The sequence below is a fragment of the Aegilops tauschii genome, chromosome 7 (genome assembly GCF_002575655.3).
Source record: "Aegilops tauschii subsp. strangulata cultivar AL8/78 chromosome 7, Aet v6.0, whole genome shotgun sequence".
Classification (NCBI taxonomy): domain Eukaryota; kingdom Viridiplantae; phylum Streptophyta; class Magnoliopsida; order Poales; family Poaceae; genus Aegilops; species Aegilops tauschii.
In genome coordinates this window covers 255,264,695-255,274,570 of record NC_053041.3, presented here as the reverse complement: position 1 = coordinate 255,274,570, position 9,876 = coordinate 255,264,695, and positions in this window count along the sequence as shown.

Sequence of the window (9,876 nt, the reverse complement as noted above, 5' to 3'; positions counted from 1 at the left end):
CTGCAACGCCGATTCGCTCGACGCCCGAACTCCGGCCGCCGCGCAAGTTGCCGCCGTCGTCGTTTTAGGCCACTAGAGCTGCTGCTATGAGCACCACTGGACGCGGTCGAGTCTTCTCGTCACGTAGAGCCGCTCCGCCGCGCAAATGGTCGTCTGTGGCTCGATTCCGACGCCCTCCACCGCGTCTGGCCTCGCCGGCGTCGAGTCGCCGGGGGGTCTGACCTCGCTGACCCGGGGTGACCCCGGTTTGACCTCCCCTGGGTCCTGACGTGTGGGCCCAGGCCCCTGTTTAATTAGTGTTAGGTTAAATTAGTGTTAATTAACTTAGTTAACCCACTGACTCGCTGACATGTGGGCCCAGCCCTGCTGACATTTTAGTTAGTGTTAGCTTAGCGCTAATTAACTCAGTTAATTAACTGAGTCACTGACCAGCGGGCCCCACTGGCCAGGTTTGACCTGGACCGGCCCGGTTGACTGCTGATGTCACAGTGACGCAATGCTGACGCAATAAGTATTTTCTGGATTTATTTTTATACAGGAAATTCCAGAAAATACCACGAACTTCAAAAAATCATAGAAATTAATCTATAACTCCAAATGAAATAAATTATATATGAAAAATGATCAGAAAAATCCAATCTATCCATCTGTACAGGTTTCATGCATGTTTAAACAAGTTAACTTGCTGTTTAGTGCAAAACATGATAAAGCACTATTTAAGATCACCAAATGAGTTTGAACTTTGAATCTTTGGTTCAAAATAGCTCAAACCCATCTGGTTGTAGTTGCATTAGCCCAACACACTCATTTTACCATGTCATGATCATGCATCATATTGTGCATTGCATTGATTGTGTTTCTTTCTGTGTTGCCGGTATTTGTCCCCTCTCGATAGACGTTGCTTCGACGATGTGATCGATGACACCAATGGAGAACTATATTATCTTCAGAAGTGCCAGGCAAGCAAACCCCCCTTGTTCATTCCGATACAACCCCACCCTCTCGCTCCTGCTCTCTTTTACTGCATTAGGACAACAACGATTCACCTGTTACTTGCTGCGGTAGTTGAATCCCTTATCCTCTGCATGACCTGTCATTGCCACAGTGAATAGATGAAACCCACTAGCATGAGTAGGAGTTGCTTGAGCCCTGATGTGCCTACTCCTTCATGCTTGTTTGTCATGCCTACTACTGCTTAGAGTTGAGTTAGGTCTGATTCATCGGGGATGAATTGGAATGGTGATGAACATGTCCTACTGTGTGTGAACTAAGTGTGTGAACACGATTTGGTAAAGGTAGCGGTGAGAGGCCATGTAGGAGTACATGGTGGGTTGTCTCATTGAAGTCGTCCCCAGGAACTGAGTTCTGTGTTTGTGATCCATGAACAGCTACTACCATGCATTGGGCCCGAAACCAATGGACCCTCTCGGCTTCTTAACCACCCTTGTCCTCTGTCCAGGAGTTGCAAGTAGTTTTTGGTGTTTGTAGTATGCTGGAGGCCGTGCGCAGCGCTGACCCGAGGGGTGGGCTGTGATGCGGTAGGCACGTGGCCGGGCATGCCGGGCGCCCGTTTGGTGTCCCGGAACCCTGTACACATCGTTCGGGGCCGTATGTGGAAACCTCGGCCGGACTCCCTGCGGATGGAACCTGAATAGGCGATAAACCTGGACTAGGGACTTGAGTATTTAGGTAGGTCGTGGCCGACACCCTCGTTGGGCTTCCGCTTGAAGGTTGCCGAGTACATGTCGTGTAAACGGCGGTAAGTGGTGAGAGCGTGTGTGAAGAAGTACACCCCTGCAGGGTTATCATCATCTATTCGAATAGCCGTGTCCGCGGTAAAGGACTTCTGGGTTGCCTGTACAGTTCATAGATAACTTGAAGTGGATACTCTAAAACTCGCAAGATAAGCGTGAGTGCTATGGATGGCGTTCTCGTAGGTAGACGGGAGCGGATCCATAGTGGTGTATTGATATGGTGATTATGTGGACTCGTGTGCACCACCTCAAAAGAGTTACTTGTAGTCATAGTTTAGGATAGCCATTGAGTCAAAGCTGGCTTGCTGCAGTCAAACTCCACCACCCCCTTTGTTGATATTGATGCATATGTAGCTAGTTCTGATGTAAGTCTTGCTGGGTACATTTGTACTCACGTTTGCCTATTTTATGTTTTGCAGAGAGACATCAGTCTCGCTAGTAGTTCCGTGTGGACTTCGACGTTTAGCTTGATACCTCAGCTACGATCTTGTGCCCTCGGCAGGATCTGGTAGATAGTCAGGCTTCTCAGCCTTTTTCATTTGTAGATGTCTGTACTCAGACATGTTAAGCTTCCGCATGTGTTTTGACTTGTATGCTCTGAATGTTGGGTCATGAGACCCATGTTTGTAATATCTCGCTCCTCGGAGCCTATTGAATAAATACTTTGAGTCGTAGAGTTTTGTTGTGATTCCATGTTGTATTTACACATATCGAGCATATTGTGTGTATGATTGAAATGCTTGGTACGTGTGGGATCCGACAACCTAGTTATTTATCCTTGGTAGCCTCTCTTATGGGGAAATGTAGTCTTGTGCCTCCACGGGCCATAGTAGTCCGCTACAGCCCGGTTCACCGGAGTCCTGCTAGCCCAGCACTACTGCTCCGGAACACTTGACTGGCCGGCATGTGATTCACTTCGTTCCTGTGTCTGTCCCTTTGGGGAAATGTCACGCGGTGACATCCGGAGTCCTGCCTAGCCTGCTACAGCCCGGTTCACCGGAGTCCTGTTAGCCCAGGGCTACAACCCTGTTCACCGGAGTCCTGTTAGCCCAGTGCTACAGCCCGGATTCGCACGCTGCTGACCGACATGCTCGATGTTGATTCATGTATGCCTGTCCCCATTGGGTTCACGACTAGTCACGTCGGCCCGGGTTCTCTGTCATATGGATGCTAGCGACACTATTATATACGTGAGCCAAAAGGCGCAAACGGTCCCGAGCCATGGTAAGGCGACACCCGTGGGAATACCGTGCGTGAGGCCGCAAAGTGATATGAGGTGTTACCGGCTAGATCGATGTGACTTGGAATCGGGGTCCTGACAGCTTTGGTATCAGAGCCTGACTTCTTGTAGGATTACCAAGCCAAACTGGTCGAAGTTGAGTCTAGAAATTCTTTAGTTATGTAAGGGAATTGATTGTGGGATGGAATGTAAGGCTCTCTTACTTGTTTACCTTATGCCCTTCTGATCTGAGTCAACCTCTTCTTTTCTACGGGGATTAAGAACTAGGTCTTCTCATCTATCTATTAGGATGATGAGTTACTATGATAGAGACTTATAGGATTGTTGGTTCCAGGCCTCAATTCAGTTTCTACTACTTTTAGTATGTTGTCAGTTGAACCAGAACCTTGTTATGATGATGTTGAGTGGTTATGCCACCACTTTGCAGGATGTTTCCGAATCTTTTCGAGCATTTACAGCCGTTATGCTGTCCGAGTCATCCCAGGTTTCTAAATAGTCTGATGCATTTGCAAATCCCTTCTTCCCGTTTCTGATGTTCCTTTGGGCCAGTTTCACCACACTAATCGGTGAGTTGAGGTACCCTGTTGCCTCGACATATATGTTGGAGCTATTATTATGACCCTAGGTGTCAGGATCACCTAGTAATCTACCATGTTTTGTGTTCCCCGTGTGATGATTCTGGCCATCATTCTCGAAAGCATCCTGTGATGTTATTAGTTAGTAGGCATTCTATTTTTGGGTTCTTGAACCCAAGATTCACTCTACTTAATTCGTGTAGATGGTGTTGCTCGTTCCTTTAGGATATTAGTGACCTTGTGATAGTCTTCGAGGTCCGTGGTATATCATTCCTCCAAATACCATGAACCATCCTTGGCAGAAGTGTCTCGTTGAACCAAAAGATCACAACAAGAGTGCTCTCGATGAGTTCCCCATTCTATATTGTGACTCTGCCAATCCTACCTTTCTGCATGGGTTATCCGGAAGAAATATGTTGAACTCCTTCGACATGCTAATTCATGCATCCATAACTCAGAAAATCATATGTTCTTTGAGTTGTCCCTCATTAGTTGTTTTCTGACCTCCGTCTATCAATTTGTAGTCAGGAGTAGTCGTGCACTCGTGTTATCGGTGCCTACTACTCTTGTGGTCTGTCAAGCCGTTCTAATTCAGAATGAATAGGAGAAACAAACTCCAGTACCTCATCCATTTCTAGGATTGGGTCAAAGCAGTTGTATTCCGCGGATCAAATGCAATCAAGCTTTTGGTCTGTTCTACCCTGAAGTATTACCCACTTTATGTCAGGAATGTCATGAGAATTGCACCTTCTCTTATGAATTCTTGACGTAGTGATACTTCTCGCCACCATCGTTCATTCCTCGGTCTCCGTGTTATTGTAACCGGAATACCGACAAGTGAACTATGATGTGTGAAATTAATACTTCTAGCAACCATGTTGCTTAGTAGTAAATGGACAATAGTTTCATTCTTAGCGTGTTGGTTATTGAATCACCATTCTGAGATTGATCGTGCCACCTTGTCCTTATTTCTGGTGCACTCTTCGATCAAGTGTTAGGATTGTATCAATCCCTTTCCTATTTAGTTTTATCATCTTGCCCTCGAAAGCAAGATTGTTCTCGAGTTTAGTAACATATCGGTGGTTCGTGATTTTCCGAATATCTTCTCGGAAGTATCACCAGGTTGTCACCTGACCGCTATGTTGAGTTCGTGATCAAGTTGGCTTCTTATAAACCACCCCTTCTCCAAGAATCTGTGTTGGATACCCCTGAGCTAGTTGGTTAAGCTAAACAACAACTTGGAGAGTTGGAAGATAAAAAGCTTTGCCGAATTTGGTTCTTTCTGAAGGGATATCCTTGTGTTTGTGTGTGTGTTGAAGAAAGATGATATCTTCACCAATTGGTCCTCGTGATCAGTTGTTGAATCTATTGTCTTGTCAAAACTTTGACTTGAGTATGGGCTATCGTCAAGTCAAATCAGAACCAACGATGTTCGTAACGCTGTCCTACTCGAGGTTGATCCCTCGAGCATACACCGTTACATCTTTTGGTCTGACCAATGCTATCGCCGTGTTCACATAATGGTGGAAGTCCAGTGATATGGAAATTCCGATGAGTTGCTATTGAGCCCATCAGCAGCATCTTGTCTCCTCCTTGATTCATGTTGAACATCAAGCTAGTGTTGGAAACTTTTGTAAGCATTATCTTCATGTCCCGTTTATGAAATATATGTTTGGATGAAAGTAGTGACTTCCTCTAAGTTCACGTGCATTAGGTGCAAGTTGCCGCCGTGAATTTGAGAAAGTTAGGTTTGCTTCCCCTGGAATCGTCCCAAGTCAGTCATGCATGTGCGAAGTATTCTGTGGTTTGGTAGATTAATTACCTCCACTCCATGTGTAATTCCTAGCACCCCAAGCCACTGATTGATTTGTTCAAGGAAAAGAAGTCTAGCACGCGTAAAGACTTCGAAATCCTTGATGATGGATCCTAACCTGAACTCGATAGTGTTTTATTATAAGACTTCTGCGTGGTCATGCTTGTCTTGGACAACGTGCTCACATGTATGTAGCAGAACCAGCTCATGTTTTGGAGCTTGCTATCGTAGTTCACTCCCCGAGAATCTCGCAACGTCATCTTGTTGATTTGTGTTGTAAACTTTCATTTTTCTTTCTAGACTTGATGAGTCTGGAATATCCTGACACCAACCAGATGTGAATCTCAGGCAGATATGATGGTTGGAACAATCCCGACATTTGCATTTTGTTCCCAGCTTGCACTGCCTTGTGCCAATCCCCCTTGGACTGCCCTTCTCAGCAATTGTTATTCAGGATCATCTTCAGAAGTGGTCCTACCATGGGTCCCATCCATTTCCGATGATAAGCAAATCATCCATCGCGTTGTCTTCAACAAGGTAGTCCACATCATCCATTCTAGCCCGAGTATGGCGTTCTCTCGAACTCCGTCAAACGATCGTTTGTGAATTGCCTTAGGTTGGTATAGAGAGTTTCAATGATCGATGTATCAAAAGTAATTCTTTTTGCCACTTAAGGGAATAATTCTACCAGTCATCTTCCCAAAGGTGCCCCGTTTGTTCCGAAGGGCAACCAACTCCTTACTACGTTGACAGCATTCACCACCCTCCTAAGTGTGGAAATTCCGCTACTTATTTAAACCTTGTCATATGCTCATTTCCATCATTCTTGATGTGTGTATCCTGTCTCAGCTGATGTTATGTCTCATTTCATGAGCTGATCGTCAATTGCTCGATCTTTGAGGAGATCAGTTCCGTAGAATTTCTTTCTGTCATCGTCGTGTTGGATGAAGTTCTCAGAGCATGACATCGAGACAAAGATCGTGATCGAATCAACGTTCTTATGAAGTGCAACCTGGATCGTGAAGATTGTGTTAGTTTGTGTTCCCCCTTCCATCTTACCCTACACTTGAATCTCGGGACGAGATTCTTGTTTAGTGGGGGTGAGTTGTCACATCCCTAGCTTCTGGCAATGCACTAGGCTAGCCTCATGAGTGTTATCATGTTTAAGTTTTAAATGAACTTGCAATGGGGATTGTTTAAACCCTAGCATCTAAAGGAATTCACTAGGTTCAACAAAAATATTCTCAGTGAATCCAAATGGCTTTCAAAAATGTTCATCATTTCTGGAAAATGCTAGAAGCAATAACCAGAGGTGTTGCACATTTTTCCATGACATATTTGGGCTCTGAATTAAATCATATAGTATTTGCATTTGGGCATATAAATGCTATTAAATATTTTAAATGCTCAAATAACCATGAACTAAAATGTTTGTTGTTGGTTATATTCCAAACAGTGGCATTGAGCAGTTTCATGATTTTTGAATCCGTTTAAGTATTTTTAATAAAGCCCTAAAGACTACAGAATAATAGAAAACAGAAACTAAAAAAAGAAAGAGGCTTACCTAGCCACCTACCTGGCGCAGCCCACCTGGCGGCCCAGCACTGTGCTGGCCCATGGCCAGTCAGCTCCTTCCTCTCGCCAGGCAGGCAGAGAGGTGAGCGCCGGCATGCCTGAGCTCGCCACGGTGCCACCTGCTTGCCGCCCGCGCCCCTGGACGTCTGGACGACCTCCACGTCGTCGCCCCGACCCCCTGGACCCCTCCATTCGCCCCCAACGCCTCTCTCCCGCCGTTCCCCACCACAGCCGAGCGTGCTCGCCGCCGCCAACCGCCGTAGCCGTGGCACCCGCCTCCCCCTCGCCTCTCCGACATGCCCAAGAGCTCCGCCACCGTCTCCGACGTATCTCTGTAGACTCACGCGACGCCAAACGCCCCGAAGCGCCGGCCCTGACCCCTTCTTCCTCCCTGGGTCGCCGAGATCGCCACCATCGCCCTGCTCGCTCCGGACCTCCCCCGTGCCCACTGACCTTCCCATCGTGCTCGCGGTGAGCTTCTCTTCCTCCTCCCCCGAACCCCGTTGCTCGCTGCCTCCTCTAGGCCGTAGTTGCGCGGACGCCGAAGCTCGCCGGCGCCGTGCCTCATCGCCGCCGCGGCCACAGCTACTGCCACCCGCGTCCGAGCATGCCACCGTGCTCAGCACGTTCCCAGGAGTCGACCGCGACCACCCGCGGCTCCTGCCGTTCCCTGCAACGCCGATTCGCTCGACGCCCGAACTCCGGTCGTCGCGCAAGTCGCCGCCGCCGTCGTTTTAGGCCACTAGAGCTGCTACTGTGAGCACCACTGGACGCGGACGAGTCTTCTCGTCACGTAGAGCCTCTCCGCTGCGCAAATGGTCGCCTGTGGCTCGATTCCGACGCCCTCCACCGCGTCTGGCCTCGCCGGCGTCGAGTCGCCGGTGGGTCTGACCCCGCTGACCCAGGTTGACCTTGGTTTGACCTCCCCTGGGTCCTGACGTGTGGGCCCAGGCCCTTGTTTAATTAGTGTTAGGTTAAATTAGTGTTAATTAACTTAGTTAACACACTAACTCGCTGACATGTGGGCCCAGCCCTGCTGACATTTTAGTTAGTGTTAGCTTAGCGCTAATTAACTCAGTTAATTAACTGAGTCACTGACCAGCGGGCCCCACTGGCCAGGTTTGACCTGGACCGGCCCCGTCGACTGCTGATGTCACAGTGACGCAATGCTGACACAATAAGTATTTTCTAGATTTATTTTTATACAGGAAATTCCAGAAAATACCACGAACTTCTAAAAATCATAGAAATTAATCTATTACTCCAAATGAAATAAATTATATATGAAAAATGATCAAAAAAATCCAATCTATCCATCTGTACTAGTTTCATGCATGTTTAAACAAGTTAACTTGCTGTTTAGTGCAAAACATGATAAAGCACTATTTAAGATCACCAAATGAGTTTGAACTTTGAATCTTTGGTTCAAAATAGCTCAAACCCATCTGGTTGTAGTTGCATTAGCCCAACACACTCATTTTACCATGTCATGATCATGCATCATATTGTGCATTGCATTGATTGTGTTTCTTTCTGTGTTGCCGGTATTTGTCCCCTCTCGATAGACGTTGCTTCGACAATGTGATCGATGACACCGATGGAGAACTATATTATCTTCAGAAGAGCCAGGCAAGCAAAACCCCCTTGCTCATTCCGATACAACCCCACCCTCTCACTCCTGCTCTCTTTTACTGCATTAGGACAACAACGATTCATCTGTTACTTGCTGCGGTAGTTGAACCCCTTATCCTCTGCATGACCTGTCATTGCCACAGTAAATAGATGAAACCCACTAGCATGAGTAGGAGTTGCTTGAGCCCTGATGTGCCTACTCATTCATGCTTGTTTGTCATGCCTGCTACTGCTTAGAGTTGAGTCAGGTCTGATTCATCGGGGATGAATTGGAATGGTGATGAACATGTCCTACTGTGTGTGAACACGATTTGGTAAAGGTAGCGGTGAGAGGCCATGTAGGAGTACATGGTGGGTTGTCTCATTGAAGCCATCCCCAGGAACTGAGTTCTGTGTTTGTGATCCATGAACAGCTACTACCATGCATTGGGCCCGAAACCAATGGACCCTCTTGGCTTCTTAACCACCCTTGTCCTCTGTCCAGGAGTTGCAAGTAGTTTTTGGTGTTTGTAGTATGCTGGAGGCCGTGCGCTGCGCTGACCCAAGGGGTGGGCTGTGATGTGGTAGGCACGTGGCCGGGCATGCCGGGCGCCCGTTTGGTGTCCCGGAACCCTGTACACATCGTTCGGGGCCGTATGTGGAAACCTCGGCCGGACTCCCTGCGGATGGAACCTGAATAGGCGATAAACCTGGACTAGGGACTTGAGTGTTTAGGTAGGCCGTGGCCGACACCCTCGTTGGGCTTCCTCTTGAAGGTTGTCGAGTACATGTCGTGTAAACGGCGGTAAGTGGTGAGAGCGTGTGTCAAGAAGTACACCCCTGCAGGGTTATCATCATCTATTCGAATAGCCGTGTCCGCGGTAAAGGACTTATGGGTTGCCTGTACAGTTCATAGATAACTTGAAGTGGATACTCTAAAACTCGCAAGTAAGCGTGAGTGCTATGGATGGCGTTCTCGTAGGTAGACGGGAGCGGATCCATAGTGGTGTATTGATATGGTGATTATGTGGACTCGTGTGCGCCACCTCAAAAGAGTTACTTGTAGTCATAGTTTAGGATAGCCACTGAGTCAAAGCTGGCTTGCTGCAGTCAAACTCCACCTCCCCCTTTGTTGATACTGATGCATATGTAGCTAGTTCTGATGTAAGTCTTGCTGGGTATATTTGTACTCACGTTTGCCTATTTTATGTTTTGCAGAGAGACATCAGTCTCGCTAGTAGTTCCGTGTGGACTTCGACGTTTAGCTTGATACCTCAGCTACGATCTTGTGCCCTCGGCAGGATCTGG